The sequence below is a fragment of the Macaca nemestrina genome, chromosome 11 (assembly GCF_043159975.1).
Source record: "Macaca nemestrina isolate mMacNem1 chromosome 11, mMacNem.hap1, whole genome shotgun sequence".
Taxonomy (NCBI): domain Eukaryota; kingdom Metazoa; phylum Chordata; class Mammalia; order Primates; family Cercopithecidae; genus Macaca; species Macaca nemestrina.
In genome coordinates, this window is record NC_092135.1 from 945350 (window position 1) to 970345 (window position 24996).

Sequence of the window (24996 nt, forward strand, 5' to 3'; positions counted from 1 at the left end):
GCGAGAGAAATGCTACACATTGTTTTGAAAGAAAGCTTACAGACCCTAGAGAATATTTTGGGAGCTGGTCAAACAAGCCTAATGTGAGACACATCTTTTGAGACTTCCCAGGAGCCCAACTAGAAAATCCCTTAGTCAATTTTAGGTTAAAAAGTTAAATTTGAATTTGATTCTGGGGAAGTTTGTCATTTTTGGGGGTACAAAAAGCCTAAAAATATTTAATTAAAGTAAAATTACATATCCTTGAGAGATAATGGTCACTTATTTAACCAGAGTAATAATGGAAAGACTTCAAAATAAATTCAAAAGTTACATAGTCAAGAGAAAAAAAAATACTTAGACCTGCATTAGAGATGACTTAGTTTTTTCAGGTGGTCAAAACCCGAATAAAGACAGCCCAAACCACAAAAGGCTATCTTAAAACATAAAATATCTGCTTGTTAGGTGGATTACTTAGAGAGAGAGAGAGAGTGTGAGAGAGAGAGAGAGAAACCTTTTGTAGTATGACCATTTCTCTTTGTATATGCCCTTCTGAGTAAGCTGGAAATTAAACCCCATGAAAAACTACTTTAATTCAATTAGAGGCTGGAAGAGTGTGTGTCTAAGATTATAAGTAACCCATATTATGGAATAATAATACACACACACACACACACACACACACACACACACAAGTAGTACCTCCACCAGGTGGAATGGATGGCTTTTAGAAAAAGTAAGAGCATGTGAAATTTCCTGGTTACAAAGAACAATTTGGATACATCAGGAAAAGCCAAGAGTACAGAATTAATCTATACTGGAAAAACACTCTTTTTCCAGGTTTTTTTGAGACAAACATTCTCAGTGTCAGGATATAATACTAGAGTGTGAAGTGGGGAAAAATGCAATAGGAACTGACAGAAAAAAAAATGAGAGTCACCACTTTAGTTGAGCAAAAAGATGTACTGTTTTGAGAAGAAAGAAGAGCAGAAGGCATTGATGTATTAACTGCAAATTACACGTAGTGAGATGCACAAAAAGCCAAACCATTGAGATAAAAATCTGAAAAACTTTGAGAGGAAAACTCTACCTCCTGAAATGAAGCGATCATTTATTTTTCTTTATTTCTTCTTCTTCTAAAAAGAAGATATATGTACAGAATGTGCAGGTTTGTTGCACAGGTATACGTGTGCCATGGTGGATTGCTGCAGCTATTGATCCATCCCCTAAGTTCCCTCCCCTCACCCCATCCCCTAACAGACCCTGGTGTATGTTGTTCCCCTCTCTGTGTCCCTGTGTTCTCAATGTTCAACTCCCACTGAATGAGAACATGCTTGTCTAGTTTTCTGTTCTTGTGTTAGTTTGCTGAGGTTGATGGCTTCCAGCTTCATCCATGTCCCTGCAAAGGACATGCTCTCATTCATTTTTCATGGCTGCATAGTATTCCATGGTGTACATGTAACATATTTTCTTTATTCAGTCTATCATTGATGAGCATTTGGGTTGGTTCCATGTCTTTGCTATTGTAAATTGTGCTGCAATAAGTAGAATGATTTATATTCCTTTGGGTATATACCCAGTAATGGGATTGCAGTGTCAAATGGTATTTCTGGTTTCAGATACTTGGGGAATCACCATGCTGTCTTCCACGATGATTAAACAAATGTACATCCCCACCAACAGTATAAAAGCATTCCTGTTTCTCCACAGCCTCGCCAGCATCTATTATATCCTGACTTTATCACCATTCTGACTGGCATGAGATGGTATCTCATTGTGGTTTTGATTTGCATTTCTCTGATGATCAGTGATGTTGAGCTTTCTTTCATATGTTTGTCGGCCAACTTCTTTTGAGAAGTGTCTGTTCATATCCGTTGCCCACTTTTTAATGATATTGTTGCTCATATTAACTTTGAAATTGAAAATTCAAAATAAAGACAAGAAACATAAAATTATATTTTTTAAGTTATAGGTATGAACTATTTTTGAAAGGAAAGAAACCTCTAGATTATATATATATGTGTGTATATATTTATATGTATGTGTGTATATATGTGTATGTATATATAATATATATTGCTTTCAGCAAGAAAATTTTAGAGTCAAAATAGTACCATCTCCAGATGTTTTTATTTAGCTTGGTATCTAAAATCATTTAGGTGACCCATTCCCATGTTTGGAAAATTTTTTAAATTTGTTGTCTACATCTATGGTATTCAGTATAGTAGCCACTAGCTGTATATGGTTCTTTAACTTTTAATCAGTTATAATTAAATGAAATTTAAAATTCAGTTCTTCCATCATACTAGCTACATTTCAAGTGCTCATTACACACACTTGGCTAGTGGCTATTTTATCGGACAGGGCAGGTACAGAACATTTCCATTATCACAGAATATTTAACCAGAAAGCATTGATCTAAATAGTTAAGGTTTTTGGGTTTTGTTTTTTTGTTTGTTTGTTTGTTTTTTACTGGAGTGCAGTGGTGTAATCTCAGCTCACTGCAACCTCTGCCTCCCAGGTTCAAGCAATTTTCTACTCAGCCTCCCAAGTAGCTGGGATTATAGGCGCCCGCCACCACACCCTGCTAATTGTTTTATTTTTAGTAGAGACAGGGTTTCACCATCTTGGCCGGGCTGGTCCTGAACTCCTGACCTCATGATCCACCAGCCTCAGCCTCCCAAAGTGCTGGGATTATAGGCATGAGCCACTGTGCCAGGCTAAGTATCTTGTAGAGAAAGTTTATATTATGATTCAGGTTTCCATGTTGCTCACCCTTTTTATTAATCTTATAGACACTTATTGGAGCGCTTATTATGTCTTAAGTGAATGAGAAGTGCAGAGAGTGTAAAGACAAAAATGATGTAGCTGCATCAAGTGGTGAAGACAGACGTTTAAAACATGATTGCAACCAAACATGAATTCTCCAGGGAGAGAAGAGCAAAGGACAATGAAGGCAGAAAGAATCACGCTTGCAAATCCATGAATGGTGTGATGTGTCTGGGAAACTCTGGGTAATTTATTTAGCCCTAGACAAGTAAAAATAAGGACTAGAAAGGTATGCTGAGGCCAGATCTTGAAAGATTTCAAATAACAACAGTCAGGTTACATTCCATTGAATGAAAACTCAGTTGAAACTGGTTTAAAACACAAAGGTGGTGTATTGATTATACAATACAAAAAATCCAGCACTAGAGTGGTGAGCAGCTATGATTCAACTAGAGCTCTGGCTGCCTTGGTCTTTGAGTCTCTCAACTCTGCCACTTTGTTCTAGTTTTATCCTGATGAGTAAGATGTTTCTGTAGCTTCAAGCTTTACACGCATATATGGCAATCCTTGGATGAAGAGAGGCTGGCCCTCTCCAAGATTTTCTCCCAAGATTGATGAAACTTGTTTTCTAAAAACCCTCAGCAAATTTCCCTCCCATCACATCAGCCTAGTTAAGGTTACCTGTCCATTTCTGGCCAGCCCCTGTGACCTGAGGTCATGCATGTACTAATTTGTTGAGAAACCTCAGACGTAAGCCAATCACTGTCTAGAGGATAAGAGTGCATGGAGATTAATCAGCTTTTCTCTGAAGCTGGGGTGAGAGTATGTGTTTCTGAGGCAAGGAGGCTACTGGAGAAGGGTGAATACCTGAGTGATAATTCAGAACTCATCAAGAGATAGAAGAATGGGTGTTAGGGGGTTAGCATCCTGAGTGGAACATGGTTTCTGGAGTCAGAGAGACAGAGATGGTGCCCTTTATCCACCACTGGGTGATGTAACTTTATGTAGCTGAGCCTCAGTTTCCAAATGGAGATGATAGTGGTCATTGTCTTTGGTACTGTTGTGATATGTAAAGGAGTTAACATAGGAAAGGCACTTAGAATAGTGCCTGAACCACGGTAAATGCTCAGCAAATACTAGCTTTAAATTCATACTCAAATATGTGAGGGAGTTTGAGCTTTATCTTTTAGAGCCTGACACTCTAGAGCTTTATCTTTTAGAGCCTCACATTGAAGGTCTTTTGTGTCTTGACAGCTGGATGATTTCCTGCTGCTTAAATCATATTAACAAATTAGAACTCCAGTGATGCTGATGGTGACAAGAAATGTCAATTAGTTGAGTAGTTGGGACAGAAATCGCATGGCCAGCAAAGCTGAGAATATTATCTGGCCCTTTACAGAAGTTTGCCAACTCCTGAAATAGAGGACCAGAAAAATGCCTTCTGATATAAAACACTTAAGCATGTTAAGCCCAGGTGCAGCAGCTCACCCCTGTAATCCCAGCACTTTGGGAGGCCAAGGTAGCTGAATCCTCCCACCTCAACCTTCCAAGTAGTTCAATATCAGCCTGGCCAACATGGTGAAACCCTGTCTCTACCAAAAATACAAAAATTAGCTGAGAATGGTGGTAGTTGCCTGTAATCCCAGCTACTTGGGAGGCTGAGGCAGGAGAATGGTTTGAAGCCAGGAGGCAGAGGCTGCAGTGAGCCGAGATCATACCACTGCACTTCAGCCTGGGCAACAGAGTGAAACTCTGTCTCAAAAAAAAAAAAAAAAAAAGATCGATAAAACATGTTTTTATAAAATAGTTTTAATGCATAGCTGAAATTGAGGCAAAATAAGGAAATTCCTAAGTGTCCCGAAATGACAAGAAAGTACACACCTACACACAGAGTGAGAGAAGTTGAACAAGCACACTCACAAATAGGACAAATGTGTATCGAGAGCCAAATATATGTCAGGTACATATTGCTCTGTGCCTGGGGAACAGGGGCAATAAGGTAGAAAATAAAACAGACATGGGATTAACCTCACAGATCTTAAAGTCCAGTGAGGTAAACAACTTTTATAAGAAATAAATGTATATTAAATATTTTGAAAAGTACTGTGAAGAAAAAGAGCAAGATGCTTTGAAATAGAATAACAAGTGACACCTGCTTTAGGATTATGTGCCTCAAAAAGGACTCCAGAAATAGTGCCACTGGAACTCGGGAAGAGTTAATATATACACGAAAATGTGAGAGACCATTTCTTTTAGGCAGACGCCTAGGCTCTGCCAACTTTGCTTGATTCTATCTGACTATATAAGACAACAAGTTATAGAAGTATAATAATGCCTTTGCTGCAAAACCAGAAATGGATGCTTAAGAAGAAATTTTCACATCTCATGAAATGTGCATTTTGATGCTGTAGTAATTGTTCCAATTTAAAACATGCATTTATACATATATTCTTCTTCTTTTCTTTTCTTCTTCTTCTTTTTTTTTTCTTTTGAGACAGTTTCTCCCTCTGGTTCCCAGGTTGGAGTGCAGTTCATAATCAGCTCACTGTAACCTCTTAAATTCCTGGGTTCAAGGGATTCTCTTGTCTCAGCCTCCTGAATTGCTGGGAATACAGGCACACCCAACCTCAGCTGGCTAGTTTTCATATTTTTTGTAGAGACGGGGTCTCACTATCTTGCTTAGGCTGGTCTCAAACTTGTGGTCTCAAGCAATCCTCCTGCCTCAGCCTCTTAAAAGTGCTGGGATTACAAATGTGAGCCACCACACCTGGTTTATACATATTTCAATAGTTTTACTATAACAGCAAAGTCCCTTTGAGGCAGCGGACAGCCTTTTTTTTTTTTTTTAAATTATTGAAACATCTGTCTTGCTCTTATCACCAACGCTGGAGGGTAGTACATGACCATGGTTCACTGCATTCACTGCAGCCTCAACCTCTTGGGCTCATATGATCCTCACACCTCAGCCTCCCAAGTAGCTGGGACCACAGGTGTGTGACACCATGCCCAGCTACTTTTTTTTTTTTTTTCCTTTTTGTAGACATGGTGTTCTCACTACATTGTACAGGCTAGTCTCGAACTCTTGGTTTTAAGCAATTTTCTAGTGTCAGCCTCACAAAGTGCTGGGATTACAGGTATGAGCCACCACACCTGGCTAGACAACAGACTTTTAATAATAAAAGAAAAGTTCTTTTTATTCTAAGGTTGACTTTAGGAGCCTGTCTAAAGTAAAGGTGGGTAGATGAGACTGATTGCTTACAGAAAGCTAGCTTTGTGTGCTGAACTTGATACTATTAGAGGTTTCTTGAAAGATCTGGAAAAAAAGTTTAAAATTGCAACTGGAAGATATTTGCTAGACTAGAAATGGCGAGTCCTAAGCACTCAGGAATTCAGCAAATTGCTGCTGGTTGGGTTTTTATTTTTATTTTTTGGATTTAAGATACCCTCAAACTCTAGTTATTTCTGAATTTATATTCCACATTAACAAAACCCATAAAGAAATTCTAGTCTGCCTTTGTAACCCATATGTCAGCTTGGGTATCTCTGCCCTTTAATAAAATGTAATTAATGACATTCCCCAAGAATAGTTGAGGATTCTCAAGTGGCTAATTGTTCATGGTCATCTCTGCTGTTGCTGGGGATGAATCAGTTTTGTTTATGAATCATTTTCATTTTGCATGGGCTCCATAACAAGTTGATCCAGACCAGGTCAAGGCCCCGTTCTTCATTTGTCATAAATTTAGAATTAAACAACAAAAAGAACATGTGCCTAGGCCTCCCTAACACTCATAGGACCTGCCTTTACCTCCCACACATGGACTCCCAATCTTTCAATAGGTCATCCTCTACCCTGTTAACTGAAGTTTTCTGTGTTTATTTTTGTCATCTTTTAAATCTTCCATTTATTGTAATTTGGGAGAAAATGAAGTCACTGAGTTAATTCATTTTGCTGAGTTTAGTACACAAATTCTAGGCAACATTTCACAGACCTGGCTCTTTCATGATGTAATAAATATGGGCTTTTGTAAACTGTTTTCCTCTTTTTGGTCTCACAGCTATGTTTTGGATGATTAAAGTTGCTGAAGGTCTAAACACTCAATAGCAGGTTACTAGTAGGTTTTGTTCTTATATCTGCACTGGGCGGTAGCATAGGGCAGTAGAAAGAACACCGAAGCTCTAGATATTACTATCTTCTCAATCAGAGAAGTAGAGCTTGGTGGAGAGACCATAGCCTAGTTAGCTAACCCATATGAGTCTTGTTTTTATTATGCATAAACTGGATCTGATAATAATAGCTGTTTCACAGGGATTTGTAAAGATCAAATGTGATCCTAGGTATAAAATAATGTTTTACATTGTGCAATATAAATATTAGTTTTGTTATGAGTAACCTCACATTTCTTTTACCCAGGTATGTTCTTTTGTTCATTGCCCCTAAGCAAGACTCTCTACATTGCCTGCATCAGTTTCACACTCTTTGCAAGGATGTATACATTCCTACATTTTCTTTTCTACAGTTAGTCATCATTTCATTAGAAAGACATTTAAGTATTCACATTTATATTATAACATTTAATTTTTGTTGTTTTGCCCATTTCAAAACAAACATGTTTGTTTTTAAGTTAATAATGTTAAAAACTCAGCTTATAAAATTGAAAGTTGCTAGAAGTGGTGACTCATGCCTATAATCCAATTATATATATATACATATAGATATAATCTCTTCTATAATTGGTTTCCATTGTCATATATGCCTATTTTAAATTTTATTTTATTTTTTTTAAGAGATGGGTCTTACTATGTTGCCCAGGCTGGCCTTGAGCACCCATGCTCAAGTGATCCTCTTGCCTCAGCCTCCCAAGTAGCTGGGACTACAGATGTGCCACTGCACTGGACGAACATATGTCTATTTGCCTATATTTATACGTATAAACTTACCCATCCATTAATATTAGTGCATAGAATTCTATTACATAGATGTGCCTTAATGTATTTAAGAAATCCCCCTTCTGAGGGATTTTTAAGTCTCTACTTTTTTACCACTATAAGCAATACAGCAATGAACACGAATTTCATGTATTTGTCCCACTTTGGTATTTGTTCCCTTAGAAAAAAATTCCAAGATCTGGAATTTGAAGATTAAAGAATGAATATTTTGGCTAGGTGTGGGGGCTCACGCCTATAATTCCAGCACTTTGGGAGGCTGAGGCTGGTGGATCACCTGAGGTCAGGAATTTGAGACCAGCCTGGCCAACATGGTGAAACCCTATCTCCACTAAAAATACAAAAAAAAAAAAAAAAAAAAAAAAAATTACCTGGGCGTGGTAGCAGGCACCTGTAATCCCAGCTACTCAGGAGGCTGAGGCAAGAGAATCGCTTGAATCTGGGAGGCGGAGGTTGCAGTGAGCCGAGATCACAGCACTGCACTTTAGCCTGGGCGACAGAGCAAGACTCTATCTAAAAAAAAAAAAAAAGAATGAATTTTTAATTATGATACATATCACCATATTGCCTTCAAAACTGTGGGACTAATTTATGCTTCTAAGCGAAGAATACAATAGTGCCCATTTCCCCACAATCTCACCAGCTTTCTAATGGGCCGTCTGTCCTTTTATTACCTTTTTATAGGCACTCCTTGTTTTTTCTGATCTTCAGTACTTTGTCATTTAGATGTTTTGCAAATATCCTCTCATGGTCTTTTTACTCTGTTGGGCCTTCTGATAAACAGAAGTTTATGAAGGTAGTCAATTTTATTCATTTATTTGTATTAAAGTTATATTCTTTTACAGTATCTTCTAACAGTTTTAGAATTTTTTTCTTTCATATTTAAGTTTTCAATCTACCTAGAGCTTATTTTTTGTAAGAGAGAGGTTTCCAACTTTACTTTTTCCATCTGGATGCCCAATTATCCCAGAGCTATTTATTGAGACATTCAGTCTTCATTGATGTGCCCTGTCTTTACTTACATGTATAGATCTGTTTCTCAACACTATTCTGTTCCATCGGCCTGTTTATCCCTGGGCTAACAAAACACTGTCTTAATAGCAGCAGCTTTACAATCATTGCTATCTGATAAATCTTGTCCTCTTATCTTGTGCAATAGAATTGCCTTTTCCTACACCTTTGCATGTTCTATGCATTGTCCCATGCTACAAAAATGAAAAATAAAGCTGTTGAACATTGACATATTGTCATTATTTTCGTTTGTTTCCCTTAAGGTCTAGAAAGCATCACATAATTCTATTATTTAGTCTTCTGAACGATGAAATGGTCTGTCTCCATTTATTTAGATCTCCTTTAATATATCTATAATTTTAAGAGGTTTTACACATTGTTGTTAGATTAATTTCCAGTTACTTCTACCTTGAGATGCTATTATAAATGACTTTTTTAAAAAGATGGGGTCTTGCTATGTTGCCTAGGTTGGTGTCAAACTCCTGGGCTCAAGCGATTCGTCTGTGTCAGTCTCCCAAAGTGCTGGAATTACAGGCCTGAGCCACTGCACCGACTTTTTTTTTTTTTTTTTCGATATGGCATCTAGTTCTGTCACGCAGGCTGGAGTTCAGTGGCATGATCTCGGTTCACTTTTTTTCAATTTCTAATTGTTTGATGGTAGTTTTTAATGAATACAGTCAATTTTTTATATTGACCTTATACCCAGCAACCTTGCTAAATAAATTTATTAATAGTTTGTAGATTATTTTCAGTTTTTCAGGTGTAAAATTGTCCAGAAATACAGTTTTCTTTCTTTCAATTGTGAATGCCTTTTATTTATGTTTCTTCTCTTATTCTACTGGCTAGAACTTCCACCAGTGCTGACTAGAAGTATGCCCTGTTCTTGACCTCAGAGGAGAACTTTCAACATTTTGCATCGTGTTTATTCTAGAGTTTTGTAGATCTCCTCTATCAAAATTAGGAAGTTCCACTGTATTTCTAACTTTGCTGAGAACTTTTATTAAAAATGGATGTTGGATGTGGACAGAGGTGGCCCACACCTGTAATCCCAGCACTTTGGGAGGCTGAGGCGGGAGAATCGGTTGAAGCCAGGAGTTCAAGACCAGCCTGGGCAACAAAACAAGACATTGTCTCTACAAAAACAAACAAACAAACAAACAAACAAACTAGCCAGGCATGGTGGTGCATGCCTGTGACGATCCCAGCTACTTGGGAGGCTGAGGTGGGAGGATAAGTTTAGCCAGGAGTTAGAGGCTGCAGTGAGCCATAATTGTAGCTGTACACTCCACTGTAGGTGACAGAGTGAGACCCCCATCTCTGAGGGGGTGGAGAAAGAACGGATATTGGAATTTATCAAATGCCACTTCTGCATTTATGAAGATATTCATATGATCTTTCTCCTTTAATCTATTCTTACATATATTGTTTTTAAAGTTCGTTATAAATAAAAGTCATCCAAATGAGACTTATTTATATACAGATGAGACTGTAGCAAGCCATTCACTTCCATTGGGTCTTTTTTTTTTGCACTTCGTTTTAGGCAGTTGAATTTGAATGACGATATAAGCAGGTGTTTATCATGAGTGTGGACGAGGCTCCTTCCTGAGCACTTTGTATGTATTATCCTATAAATTATCTCAACACTCAGTGAGATAGCTACTGCCGTTCGTGTTTTTCAGATGAGAAAACTGATTTGCAGAGATACTGAGTGATTTGCCCAGGTCACAGCTGGTGGGTAGCCACGCTAGGATTTAAATCTGGTCTATCTTCAAAACATTTGATCTGAAGCCATACCAGTGCTTTTTACTCCATCTACCCATCAGAATCACATGAGAAACAGTCCTATAATACTGTGCCCCAGAGAGTAACCAGACTAGCTCTCAGGGAATAGTGTACCATCCAAAATATATGTATTAGAAAATAAGAAAGAAGAAAAATAAACAAACAATCCAAGATAAGAAGCCAGAGAAAAGCAGCAAAATAAACCCAATGAAAGTAGTGGAAGATATAATTTGATATACAATTTGATTGCAGAGTGCCTTCCCTGATGCTGCAGCCGGAAGTGATCCTTCCCTCCACCTGGCCCCTGGGACACTGTGCTGTGTAGTGTGCAGAGTCTGATGGCACTGCTAGATTGCTTTTTCAGCTCAGGGCCACAGCTTAAACGGCTTTACCTTTCCCCTCAGCACCTGTCCCACTACTTTGCACACAGGTGCTCTAACCATGTTTATTGAACAAAGAAGGGAAACTGATTTCACTTTCACTTGTTCATTATCATTCCTGGGAGGCAGAGCTTGCAGTGAGCAGAGATTATGCCACTTCACTCCAGCCTGGGCAACAGAGCAAGACTCCGTCTCAAAAAAACAAAACAAACAAACAAAAATAGCCAAACATGGAAAAGGTACAGTAAAAATGTGGTGTTCTAATCCTATGGAACCAGTGTCATATGTGCTGTCTGTGATTGATCAAAATGCCAATATGCAGGCAAGCCTGTATAAAATCCTATCATCTTATTTGGGGTATTATCATGGGTTAGACGCAAAGGGGGATCTAATGAGCAAATGGTGCAGATCATTCCTTTCACAGATCTATAAACATCTCAGCGAGGTAAAGTAACTTGCCCATTATCACACAGAGAGGCATGATTCTGGGCCTCGTGTTTCCCACCTCCCCCATCACCCAGGAATTTAGTAGTAAGTCTGTGAAGTAACAAAGTTAAAAATGGGGACATCTTGGCTTTGTGTGGTAGTCATGGTGGTGATATGGGAGAAGCAGCTTTATGTTGATTTTGGACAAGAAAAGGCCAGAGGCATCTTGCTGGAAGCAAACATGGAAAGAAACCAGGCTACACTGTTTTCTTACCCACCCTCAGGTTTCCAAAGCACATAGAGTTGGGAGAAATAAAAAAGAAAGAACAACAACAAAAAAAACAAAACAACCCCCCCCCCAAAACAAACTAATGACCTCAGAACTTAATAGCAGACCTAATTTATAAACTGACAGTGTTTCCTACATTCAACATGTTTATGACTCCATGCAGTCTACGCATGGTTTATAAGCCACAGTGTTAACATAAGCCTGGGTTAGGTTTCAGAGTTATATTCCAGATATGTAAACAGGCTTTTTAGCAAAACAACTTGCCATCTCAGAGAGCCCTTATATCCTTACACTGAGGGTCTGGGAACATGAAAGAGAAGTCAGGGAACCTGCAATTGAGGTCAGAGAGCACACTGCAATCACATTTTTATCTTGCTAGGGCCCTTTCTGGAGTCTCATTAATTAAAGCTCTTAGTTTAGCAACCTGGGTTGTGAATATTCTTCCTTCCCTTTCTTGTCAGCACAGTGAAAAAAATGCTAGTAAGGTAGCTGTGTAATACACTTTAAGACCATGGACACATTCTCTCTGCCAGGCTCTTTGTCCACAACAAATTGTGAATTACATTTCCATTTTCATCCACACTGGACAATAAGAGTCTTTAATGTTCACAGTTCTCTTCTTGAAGAGATTTGTGCTCTAATTCCACAGTAAACATTTTAAAATCCTATTCAAAATACTGTATTTCCAATTTCTGCAAAGCATTTTAAGATGGCCTCTAAGCTTTTACAAAGGATTAAGTACACCAATTATCTCATTTCTATTTGTAGTAAGTCATAATGCTGGATTAAGAGAAATACTTTTGGTATACAACGAATACTGTTCAGTTACACCGGTGTTGGAGGAAATGGAAAAGTAATATTTAAAAGTAAGAAAGAAACAAAAATGCTCTTCAGGGAAATATTCATGAATGAACTTTTACTTACTTTTTCCTCATATTAATACATTGCACAGGGTGAAATTGATGAAATCTTAACATTGTTATAAATGAGAGGAATGGCATCTGTCATAGAAGGTAGGGAAGAGTTACCTAAATCTCAAGCACATAGGGGCCACCTCCACGACTGTAATCATGTCTACAATACATCTGAATTTATTATTTATGATTTAAAGCAATTCACTTTTTTTCTTGTTTTTTAGACTGAGTCTCACGCTGTTGCCCAGGCTGGAGTGCAGTGGTACAATCTTGGCTCACTGCAATCTCCACCTCCCAGATTCAAGCGATTCTCCTGCCTCAGCCTCCCAAATAGCTGGGATTACAGGCACCCACCACCATGCCTGGCTAATTTTTGTATTTTTAGTAGAGACGGGGTTTCACCGTGTTGGCCAGGCTGGTCTCAAACTCCTGACTGCAAATGAGCCGCCTGCCTTAGCCTCGCAAAGTGCTGGAATTACAGGCACGAGCCACTGCACTTGGCCAGCAATTCACTTTAAAAAAACATTTCCTACACAAGAATAATTATGAAATTCCAGACTTGGTTTGTTCATTATATTTTTTTCTAATGCATATGAAAAGAAAGGACAATTATTACCTAAAATCACCACGCATACTAGTGATACATTTGATACACTCAGAAATCAGAAAGTATTACCCTACTAGTTGAGATTGAAGCATGGGATTTAACCTGGAGCTCTAGCCACAGCATTTTAGACAAGTTTTTCACCTTTCTGGACCTTGATTTCATCATTAAATAATTGAAATACCACCCCAAACCTGTTAGAACTAATACACAAATTCAGTAAAGTTGAAAGATACAAAGTCAAAATGCAAAAATCAGTAGCATTTTCATACACTAACAACAAGATATCAAAAAAAAAAAAAAAAAAGCAAGTAAGCAATCCCATTTATAGTAGTTAAAAAGAAGTTAAATACCTAGGAGTACATTTAACCAAGGAAGTGAAAGATTTCTACACCGAAAACTCTAAAACACTGATGAAAGGAACTGAGGACACAGATAAATGGAAAGACATGCCATTAAATATCCATACTACCCAAAGCGATCTACAGATTCAATGCCATCCCCATCAAAATTCCAATGATACAGCAGGGCGCAGTGGCTCAAGCCTGTAATCCCAGCACTTCGGGAGGCTGAGGTGGGTGGATCACCTGAGGTCAGGAGTTTGGGACCAGCCTGACCAACATGGAGAAACCCTGTTTCTACTAAAAGTACAAAATTAGCCAAGTATGGTGGCCCATGCCTGTAATCCCAACTACTCAGGAGGCTAAGACAGGAGAATCACCTGAACCCAGGAGGCAGAGGTTGCAGTGAGCTGAGATGGTGCCATTGCACTCCAGCCTGGGCAACAAGAGCGAAACTCCATCTCAAAATAATAATAATAATAATAATCATCATCATCATCATCATCATCATAATTCCGACATCATCATCATAATCATAATAATTCCGACGATATTTTTTCTCAGAAATTAAAAAAAGATCCTAAAATTTGTATGGCACTTTGGGAGGCTGTGGCAGGTAGATCACTTGAGGTCAGGAGCTTGAGACCAACCTGGAATCATAATAATTCCGACGATATTTTTTCTCAGAAATTAAAAAAAGATCCTAAAATTTGTATGGCACTTTGGGAGGCTGTGGCAGGTAGATCACTTGAGGTCAGGAGCTTGAGACCAACCTGGCCAACATGGTGAAAGGCTGTCTCTACTAAAAATACAAAAATTAGCCCAGCATGGTGGTGCCTGCTTGTAATCCCAGCTCCTTGGGAGGCTGAGGCAGGAGAATCGCTCAAACCCTGGAGGTGGAGGGAGAGAAAGAAAAGAAAAAGAAGAGAAAAGAAGAGAATAGATGAGGGAAGGAGGGATGGTGGAGGGAGGGAAGGAAAGAAGGAGAAAGAAAAAAGAAAGAAAGAGAAAGGAAGGAATAAGGAAGGAAGGAAGGAGGGAAGGAAGGAAGGAAGGACAGAAGGAAGGAAGGAAGACAAAGCAAAGAAAGAAAGGAACTTTGTAAACTATAACACCTAAAGCACGAGTACAGTTTTCCTGGAAGGTTTGTGATGGCCCACATTGCAGCCCGTGCTCCTCAAACTTGACCACATGGATGGATAGACCACTTTGAGTAGCAAAGTAGAGAAAATTTAGAACTAGAAATCACATGCTTCAGCCTTGATTTCTGAGGTTTAGGGTTGGTTTCTATATGTACCAACACGGTCAATAAGAAAAACTGCTAGGCAACTGTTCCTGGGGGCTTAGTAGTTAATGTAAATAGTATTTGAAGTCGTAACACAATCTGGCAAAGAGCATTGTTCCAGGGATGAAAATGCTGATGGAATTAGCCAACTGACCCATCCGCATACTCCTCCCTCCTGGAGAAGAAAAATTAGGGATTAGGTCTTTTGAAAGTAAAAAGAACTCAATACTTTTCAAATAGTTATTTTGTTCTGGAAACTGATATAAAATATCCCAAATACACACGGCTTTTTGAGGTGACCGTTATCCCCATTTTATAGCTGAAGATACTATAAAATATTACAAAGATGAAGACACTGGCCAGGTACGGTGGCTCACACCTGTAATCCTAGCACTTCAGGAAGCTGAGGCAGGAGGATCGCTTGAGCCCAGGAGTTCAAGAACAGCCTGGGGCAACATGGCCAGACCCAGTCTCTACAAAAAATTAGCCAGGCATGGTGGTACATGCCTGTGACCCTCCCTGCTAAGATCTTCAAAATCAACCCTAAACAAATAGTGGAAGGACAAGAGAGAGACACATGGATTCCTAACACTAAGCGGGGAAATTAGGGAATTTCTCACTACACCCTCCGAGGCTGAAGACTACTGAAATTAGTGTGGGGATGGGAGGGCGGATGGCTGTACCCAGGCAGCATGAAGAACAGGTTGGGCAGCCTTTACATTCTGCTCTTGTTCCCTCAAGTTGCCTTGAGAGAGACAGTCATCAGCCTGACCTTCAGCATGACAGTTAACAGTGCCCGGAGCAGTGTCCACCTATATCAGCAACACAAACTCTGCGGGGGGGCATTGGAGAGAATTCACAGAAATAGATCCAGACAGCCCTCAGGTAGTTCCCCCACAGAAACAGACCCGGGCGGCCCTCAGGTAGATCTGCCCCAGAAACAGACCCGGGGGGCCCTCAGGTAGTTCCCCCACAGAAACAGACCCGGAAGGCCCTCAGGTAGTTCTCCCGCAGAAACAGACCCGGGGGGCCCTCAGGTAGTTCCCCCACAGAAACAGACCCGGACGGCCCTCAGGTAGATCTCCCACAGAAACAGACCCCTGGCGGCCCTCAGGTAGTTCCCCCACAGAAACAGACCCGGGCGGCCCTCAGGTAGATCTCCCACAGAAACAGACCCCGACGGCCCTCAGGTAGCTCCTGCGCAGAAACAGACCCCGGCGGCCCTCAGGTAGCTCCTGCGCAGAAACAGACACCTACCGCCCTCAGGTAGCTCCCGCGCAGAAACAGACCCCGGCGGCCCTCAGGTAGGTCTCCCACACAAACAGACCAGGACCGCCCTGAGGTAGCGCCCCCGCAGAAACAGACCCGGGCGGCCCTCAGGTAGTTCCCCCGCAGAAACAGACCCCGAGGGCCCTCAGGTAGTTCCCCCGCAGAAACAGACTCGGAGGGCCCTGAGGTAGTTGCCCCGCAGAAACAGACCCGGACGGCCCTCAGGTAGATCTCCCACAGAAACAGACCCGGACGGCCCTCAGGTAGCTCCCCCGCAGAAACAGACCCGGGCGGCCCTCAGGTAGTTCCCGCGCAGAAACAGACCCGGAAGGCCCTGAGGTAGTTCCCCCGCAGAAACAGACCCGGGCGGCCCTCAGGTAGTTCCCCCGCAGAAACAGACCCGGAGGGCCCTCAGGTAGCTCCCCCGCAGAAACAGACCGGGGCGGCCCTCAGGTAGTTCCGCCACAGAAACAGACCCGGGCGGCCCTCAGGTAGTTCCGCCACAGAAACAGACCCGGGCGGCCCTCAGGTAGATCCGCCACAGAAACAGACCCGGGCGGCCCTCAGGTAGCTCCCCAGCAGAAACAGACCCCGACGGCCCTCAGGTAGTTCCCCCACAGAAACAGACCCCGACGGCCCTCAGGTAGTTCCCCCACAGAAACAGACCCCGACGGCCCTCAGGTAGCTCCCGCGCAGAAACAGACCCGGGCGGCCCTCAGGTAGATCTCCCACACAAACAGACCAGGACCGCCCTGAGGTAGCGCCCCCGCAGAAACAGACCCTGACGGCCCTGAGGTAGTTCCCCCGCAGAAACAGACCCGGGCGGCCCTGAGGTAGTTCCCCCGCAGAAACAGACCTGGGCGGCCCTCAGGTAGTTCCCGCGCAGAAACAGACCCTGACGTCCCTGAGGTAGAGCCCCCGCAGAAACAGACCCGGGCGGCCCTCAGGTAGTTCTCCCACAGAAACAGACCCCGACGGCCCTCAGGTAGCTCCTGCGCAGAAACAGACACCTACCGCCCTCAGGTAGCTCCCGCGCAGAAACAGACCCCGGCGGCCCTCAGGTAGGTCTCCCACACAAACAGACCAGGACCGCCCTGAGGTAGCGCCCCCGCAGAAACAGACCCGGGCGGCCCTCAGGTAGCTCCCCCACAGAAACAGACCCGGGCGGCCCTGAGGTAGTTCCGCCACAGAAACAGACCCGGGCGGCCCTGAGGTAGTTCCGCCACAGAAACAGACCCGGGCGGCCCTCAGGTAGATCTCCCACAGAAACAGACCCGGGCGGCCCTCAGGTAGATCTCCCACAGAAACAGACCCGGGCGGCCCTCAGGTAGGTCTCCCACAGAAACAGACCCGGGCGGCCCTCAGGTAGCTCCCCCACACAAACAGACCAGGACCGCCCTGAGGTAGCTCCCCCGCAGAAACAGACCCGGAAGGCCCTGAGGTAGTTTCCCCGCAGAAACAGACCCCGAGGACCCTCAGGTAGCTCCCCCGCAGAAACAGACCCGGGCGGCCCTCAGGTAGTTCCCCCACAGAAACAGACCCGGGCGGCCCTGAGGTAGTTCCCCCGCAGAAACAGACCCTGACGGCCCTGAGGTAGTTCCCCCGCAGAAACAGACCCTGACGGCCCTCAGGTAGTTCCCCCACAGAAACAGACCTGGGAGGCCCTCAGGTAGGTCTCCCACAGAAACAGACCCGGGCGGCCCTGAGGTAGTTCCGCCACAGAAACAGACCCGGGCGGCCCTCAGGTAGATCTCCCACAGAAACAGACCCGGACGGCCCTGAGGTAGTTCCCCCGCAGAAACAGACCCGGGCGGCCCTCAGGTAGATCTCCCACAGAAACAGACCAGGACCGCCCTGAGGTAGCGCCCCCGCAGAAACAGACCCTGACGGCCCTCAGGTAGTTCCCCCACAGAAACAGACCCGGGCGGCCCTCAGGTAGGTCTCCCACAGAAACAGACCCGGGCGGCCCTCAGGTAGGTCTCCCACAGAAACAGACCCGGGCGGCCCTGAGGTAGTTCCCCGCAGAAACAGACCCGGAGGGCCCTGAGGTAGTTCCCCGCAGAAACAGACTGGGTCGGCTCTCAGGTAGCTCCCGCGCAGAAACAGACCCGGACGGCCCTCAGGTAGTTCCTCCACAGAAATAGACAGAGACAGCCCTCAGGTAGTTCCCCCGCAGAGACAGACCCTGACGGCCCTCAGGTAGTTCCTCCACAGAAACAGACCTGTAGGGCCCTCAGGTAGTTCCCCCGCAGAAATAGACAGGGACAGCCCTCAGGTAGCTCCCCCACAGTGCTTCCTCCCAAATCGCCAGGACTGTAGTCTGTCTTATTTCCCACTTGTAAGGGTTTACAAGTGAAAACTCCAGCCAAAGGAGTGACTAGTGGACTGGCCTCAGACAGGGATTCACTAAGGGGTCTATGATCCCTGGATTCTCAGTCCTCACATCGCCAACGCAGATGAGGCTGGCCATGGCCCCTCCCAGTAGGTACGATCATTTTCCCAAGGGAAAACTAGCCGACGGCCAAATAACTGGACAGTTGAGGAGGAAAAGTCTACACAAGCAGCACGTATCATCTGATCACACATGTTGAAGGAGAAGGACCCAAAATCTAAAATTGCTCCTTAAATAGGAGAAAAGGTTAGCAATATGCAGCAAGAAGAAGACATCATAAAAAAGAACTAAGTGAAAATATTAGGTAGAAAAAATAAAATAGTTAAAGAATTTGATAAATGGAAATTTATCAAGTTTGACAAATGAACTAGAATGGATATAGTTGAAGAAAGAATATATGAACACAAGATTGTGGCAGTCTCACAATAAGACTGAAACATATGAAATAGAGAAGAAAACCTTGGAAATGTGGATGATAAGCATAAAAGTGCAAACACCTGAGCAATAATTTCAGTTGGCATAAGACGTAAATATAGAACGGAAGAAATACTTGAACAAGTATGGAGATACATTTCCAAAAAAAAGACCTTATCTGAAAGGACTTATAAAGAGCCAACAAGAGATAAGGAAAAATCAGTTCCTAGGTACAACTATAAAACTTAAAAATAATAAGTAAAAAAAATATATAGAAAAATAATGAGGAGACTGGGCACAGTGGCTTATGCCTGTAATCCCAACACTTGGGAGGCCAAGGTGGGAGGATCACTTGAGACCAGGAGTTTGAGATAAGCCTGAACAACATTTTGAGATCCTATCTATCTCTACAAAAAAATTAAATAAAAATTAGCTAGTATGGTGGCACTTGCCTGTAGTCCTAGCTACTTGGGAGGCTGAGGCAGGAGGATCACTTTAGCCCAGGAGGTCAAGGCTGCGGTGAGCTGTGATCATGCACCACTGCACTCCAGCCTGGGCCATAGAGTGAGACCCTCTCTCAAAATAATAATAATAATAATAAAGACAAGGAGAAAGCTCTAAAAGCTTCCAGAAGGAGAACAGATCATCTCCAAATGAATGACAAAGAGAGAGACATCAAGTAGCTACGTGAGATGCTAGAAGACTGTAGTATAATGGTTAACTGTAACTACATAGTAGTTATAAAGTATTAGGAGACAGTAATTTTGAAGATAGAATTTTATTTATTTATTTAGAGACGGAGTCTCAATCTGTTGCCCAGGCTGGAGTGCAGTGATGCTATCTTGGCTCACAGCAACCTCCACATCCTTGGTTCAAGTGATTCTCCTGCCTCAGCCTCCTGAGTAGCTGGGATTAGAGGCACTTGCCACCATGCCCAGTTAATTTTTGTATTTTTAGTGGAGAGGAGGTTTCACCATGTTGGCTAGGCTGGTCTCAAACTCCCAACCTCAGGTGATCCACCTGCCTCAGCCTCCCAAAGTGCTGTGATTACCGGTGTGAGCCACTGCACTGGTCCTGAAGGTAGAATTTTATATTCATCCAAATTGTCATACAAATGGGAGAGAGTGATGGGAAGAATCACCTGCATTCAAGGGCTCAGAGCACTTGCCACACACAGACCCACATTAAAAACACTTTCAGAGGAAGACCTCAAAAAATGAAAGGAAAAAACCCAGGCAATGCTTCAGGAGGCATACGGGAAGAAGAAAGTAGAGAGTCATCAAAGAAAAATTAAAAGAGAGATAATAGTGCTTTCAAAACAACCCTGGTTTAAAATCATACTTGTTCTATACAACTTCCACAGTGGCACATGTATGTGTGTATGAGTGTTGGGGGGAATAAATTAAGTGGGCATGAGCGTAATGCTGAACCAGTTGCATTATTTTATTATATTTTTATTATTATTTTTTGAGAGGGAGTCTCACTCTGTCACCCAGGCTTGAGTACAGTGGCGTGATGTTGGCTCACAGCAGCCTCCACCTCCTGGGTTGCAGAGATTCTCTTGCCTCAGCATCCGGGGTAGCTGGGATTATAAGCACATGCCACCACGCCCAGCTAACTTTTGTATTTTTAGTAGAGATGGGGTTTCACCACATTGGCCAGGCTGGTCTCGAACTCCTGACCTCAAGTGATTCACCCATCTCGGCTTCCCAAAGTGCTGGGATTATAAGCGTGAGTCACCGTGTCTGGCCTGTACTTGCTGCATTATTAAGGGAAATACAGATGCTAATAAATGTAAGAAAGCAATTGGAATAAACATGAAATGAGGAATTCGATGCAACTACCATAAGAATAAAAATAGAATCTATGTATAATTGTTTCTATTTACAAAAAAATTATTTTTCCTTTACATCTTGACAATTTTTCAACAAGAGCTGAGTTGCCCACATTCCATGTTGCTCTCTTGGAGTGGAAAGAAATCTGTCTTCAAGACAGCATGAGAGCCAACTGGAATCTGCATGGTGTGTAAACAAGACAGGTAACAGTAGAAAAAAAAAGCCCAGGCTGGGCGCGGTGGCTCAAGCCTATAATCCCAGCACTTTGGGAGGCCGAGATGGGCGGATCACGAGGTCAGGAGATCGAGACCATCCTGGTTAACACGGTGAAACCCCGTCTCTACTAAAAAAATACAGAAAAGCTAGCCGGGTGAGGTGGCAGGCGCCTGAAGTCCCAGCTACTCAGGAAGCTGAGGCAGGAGAATGGCGTAAGCCCGGGAGACGGAGCTTGCAGTGAGCTGAGATCCGGCCATTGCACTCCAGCCTGGGTGACAGAGCGAGACTCCATCTCACGAAAAAAAAAAAAAAGGCGGGCCACTTAGCATAGCTCGTCTTGGATGCCTCCAAAAATCTCTTAATGTTGCTCGGCTTAGCTAGAATTGCATTAAACGACACAGGATAAGAGATGAAATCATGTTTGAGCTCTGCTTGCAATCAGAATGCTGGAAGGGACGACAGAAATCTCCTCCCTCAACTCCCACCATGGAGGGAACTAGGGCGTGTGAAGGAAGGCGACCACCAATGTCACACAGCTAGCTAATTTGGTGGCAGACCTAGGTCCCTGGACACCTCGATATTTCACCAAGCTGTCTGTCAGAGGTGTTGGATGAAACATCCAAAGTAATGTTCTCAACAGCATGCGTCACCTCCCAAATATTTCATATAGATTATCCAAGGATGATGTATTAAGAGTGAGAATAGTATCTATAATTGTTAACTGCCTTAAACCCCCACATCCTGTTCATGTTACTGGCACCTGCCTTTGATACCATATCCATAGCAATGTGCAAATATTGTAAACGCTCTGCTGACCCAGGGGGTTTCTTGCCATTGGCTAAAGGTACGGCATTAATACGTTGCACGTGTACACAGAATGGCAGTAGTTACAGCATTTGTGAAGCTTTATCATCTGCACAGCCAGAAAGCTTGTGGGTGTATGTTCTGCCTGTCAGAGTATTTCCTAGGAAACTGAAAATAAATACATTATGAAATTTCAATTTTCAATGTGTCACTAGTGTTGTTCTGGTGTCCTGTCATGCCTGCTGCAAAACACATTTTGACCAGGGAGGGATGCCTTATGAAATCCCATTATATCATTTGAATCTGCAGGAGTGCCACAGAATTGCTTCTGTGTTAATAACCGGAAGATCAAACATGAATTAAAAACTCACTATGTGCTGGGTGTTACGCTAAGAGCCTTGCTTGCATTCTTTAATTTAATTCTCACTTTAAGCCCTAGGAAGTAGGTGCTGCTAACTCATTTTTCCCAGTTAGACAATTGGGGCCAGCCAGGCGCGGTGGCTCACACCTGTAATCCCAACACTTTGGGAGGCCATGGTGGGCAGATCACCTGAGGTCAGGAGTTCAAGACTGTCTCTACTAAAAATACAAAAACTAGCCAGGCATGGTGGCACACGCCTGTAGCCCCAGGTACTCGGGAGGCTGAGGCAGGAAAATCGCTTGAACCTGGGAGGCGGAAGTTGCAATGAGCCAAGATCGTGCCACTGCACTCCAGCCTGGGCGACAGAGTAAGACTCCATCCCTACCCCCCCAAAAAAGAGAAAACTGGGGCCCAATGAATTAAGTACCTTTAAGTACTTCATTTACTGTCAGAACCAGTGAGTGTAAAAAACAAAAACAAAAACAAAAAAACCTAGTGAGTGGTAGGAACCAAACCTAGATATCAAGGCCTGCATTTGTACCATGTGTTCACAGCCTAACTACTATAAATTGCAGAGGTGACCGTAGCATAAAATCACTCCCCGTTATTAATCTATTCCCAGTGAAATAGGTTTTCCTGTTGCTACGGTTTGAATGTGTCCCTGAAAGTTCATGTGTTGGGAACTTTGTTCCCAATGCAGCAGTGTTGAGAAGTGGGCCGTTGAGGGGTGATAAGGTCCTTCATGAATGGATTCATTCATTCATGGATTCATGGATTCATGGACTAATAAGGGACAGTGTTAGCTACCACAAGAGTGAGTCTGTTATAAAAGCCAAATTGTTTGCCCCCACTGAAGTACAGAAAAAAAAAAAAGAAAAAAGAAAGGAAAAAGAAAAGCCAGTTTGGCCATCTGTCCTGAGCCTCCTCACCATGTGATGACCTGTCCTGAGCCTCCTTGCCATGCGATGCCCTGCACTGCCTTGGGACTCTGCAGAGGCCCCATTGGCAAGAATGCCCTGACTAGATGTGACCCTTCAACCTCGGGCTTCCCAGACTCCAGAACTGTAAAAAATAAATGTCTTTTATTTGTAAAGTACCCAGTCTCAGGTATTCAGTCATAGCAACAGAAAACAGAAACCTGTGAAAGACATATTTAAAATGGACTCTACCATTTCATTTCTTATGTGGAAATTATTACACTTCTACCTCATGAGTCTTCTGTTTTCTCACCATAAGGAGTTAATTTAAGAGGAGGAGGAAGCTGGGCACACCATCTCAGCTCACTGTAACCTCTGCCTCCCAGGTCCAGGCGATTCTCATGGCTCAGCCTCTAAGTGACTGGGATTACAGGCATGCACCACCATGCCTAGTTAGTTTTTGTATTTTTGGTAGAGACAGGGTTTCACCATGTTGCCCAGGCTGGTCTCAAACTCCTGACCTCAGGTGATCCACCCGTTTCAGCCTCCCAAAGTGCTGGGATTACAGGCGTGAGCCACCATGCCCGGTCTCATTTCACCTCTTGAACTTGGGTTTTCTCATAAGGCAGTTACACTTGATTTATAAGGTTCCTCTCAGCTTTAAAATTCCATAAAATTCCAGAAGTACTATCTACTAGTGAAACAATTCACTGGGAGAAGCAGGGAGTCCCCTGTCGCTGGAAGCATTCAAGCAGAGTGAGAATAGTCAGTTGTCTGATATGCAGTAGAGAGAATTCCTACGTTAGGTAGGAGGTTAATATTTGATTTCAATAATTAAGCCAATGATAAAAAATAGCATTGAGCGTGTAATATGTGCCCAGCACTGTTCTAAGCATTTACACATGTCTCATTTGATCCTTTCAGTAACTGCAAGGGGAGTGGGTACTATCCCCATTGTACAGAGGATACTCAGATCAGGGCAGCACTAACCAAAGATCTCATAGCTAGAGAGAGATGGAGATTGGAAATCAGATTGCTGTGGCCCCCAGCAAGTCCTAATCACCACCCAATTCTGTCAGCAGCCTCGGGGTTCTGGGAAGGGCACGTCTTCCTGCTGGCCTGGGATCTGGGTGCAAGGTGACGTGCCTGCCTCCTACCCATCTCCCTCTGAGGCAGGGAATTGAGCATGGAATGCAGACGGCGGGCTTGCCAACAAGGCCGCTTTCCACGGCCTGCAGTAGAAAGGGGCTGCCTTCTGCTGCGTGGGCCGCAAATGCTCTGAGCCCTTCACGGGCAGCCTTATTTTACAGAAGGCGAAAACTAACACCCAGAAACGGCAAGCTACCCACCCAAAGTCACAGAACAAACAAGCTACCCACCCAAAGTCACAGAACAAACAAGCTACCCACCCAAAGTCACAGAACAAACCAGCTACCCACCCAAAGTCACAGAACAAACAAGCTACCTACCCAAAAGTCACAGAACAAACAAGTGGCACAGTTGGGAAACAGCCGCTTGGAGTCCTCACTTCCAGGCCAGTGCCTGATGTTCTGTTTTGTTTTTATCTAAATCACATTACTGCCGTCACTTACATCGGACAGTCCCTCAGTTTTCTGTTCTGAATATACATATTGACTCATCAAGGCCTATGTATCAATACAGCAAATTGGAGAGTCCCAAGAGTGGCAGCGATTCAAAACGAAACTCTCTGCCTATGATATTCTAAGAATTATAATCTAACCTCACCCCCGTGCCACAAGAAACTCATCTCTTGTCGGTTCTGAATCCACACTTCCACTCCTTTGAGGCAAGTTGCCTCACTAACATTGACCCCCAGTTACGTACTAACCTTTGCCGCAGCTGTCACCCAGCAGAATTTCCTCTGCAGTCCTGTCTGCTTATCTGGCCTGCTGGGAACTCAGGATCAAACAGCACTGAGAATTCCACAAGTGTTTCTTTCCTCTTCTTTTTTTTCCCCTCAAGAACTGCTTTTAGGAGAAGAAATCATTTCAACACTGCATTACAAATGAACTTATACCTCAGACAGAAACGAGCGACCCCATT

The 24996-nt window shown here is 43.1% G+C and overlaps 1 long non-coding RNA gene across 1 annotated transcript in view; it reads right to left on the reverse strand.

Annotated features, from left to right (window-relative positions):
- The window catches only part of LOC139357048 (uncharacterized), a 30267-nt gene extending 14133 nt beyond the window's left edge, over window positions 1-16134 (reverse strand). Inside the window, exons 1-2 of the long non-coding RNA XR_011609638.1 lie at window positions 15982-16134; window positions 8064-8205 (exon numbers count right to left, since the gene is read on the reverse strand). This is a non-coding gene — a long non-coding RNA (uncharacterized lncRNA). The remainder of the gene's footprint in view (window positions 1-8063; window positions 8206-15981) is intronic.
- Window positions 16135-24996: the final 8862 nt, after the last annotated feature.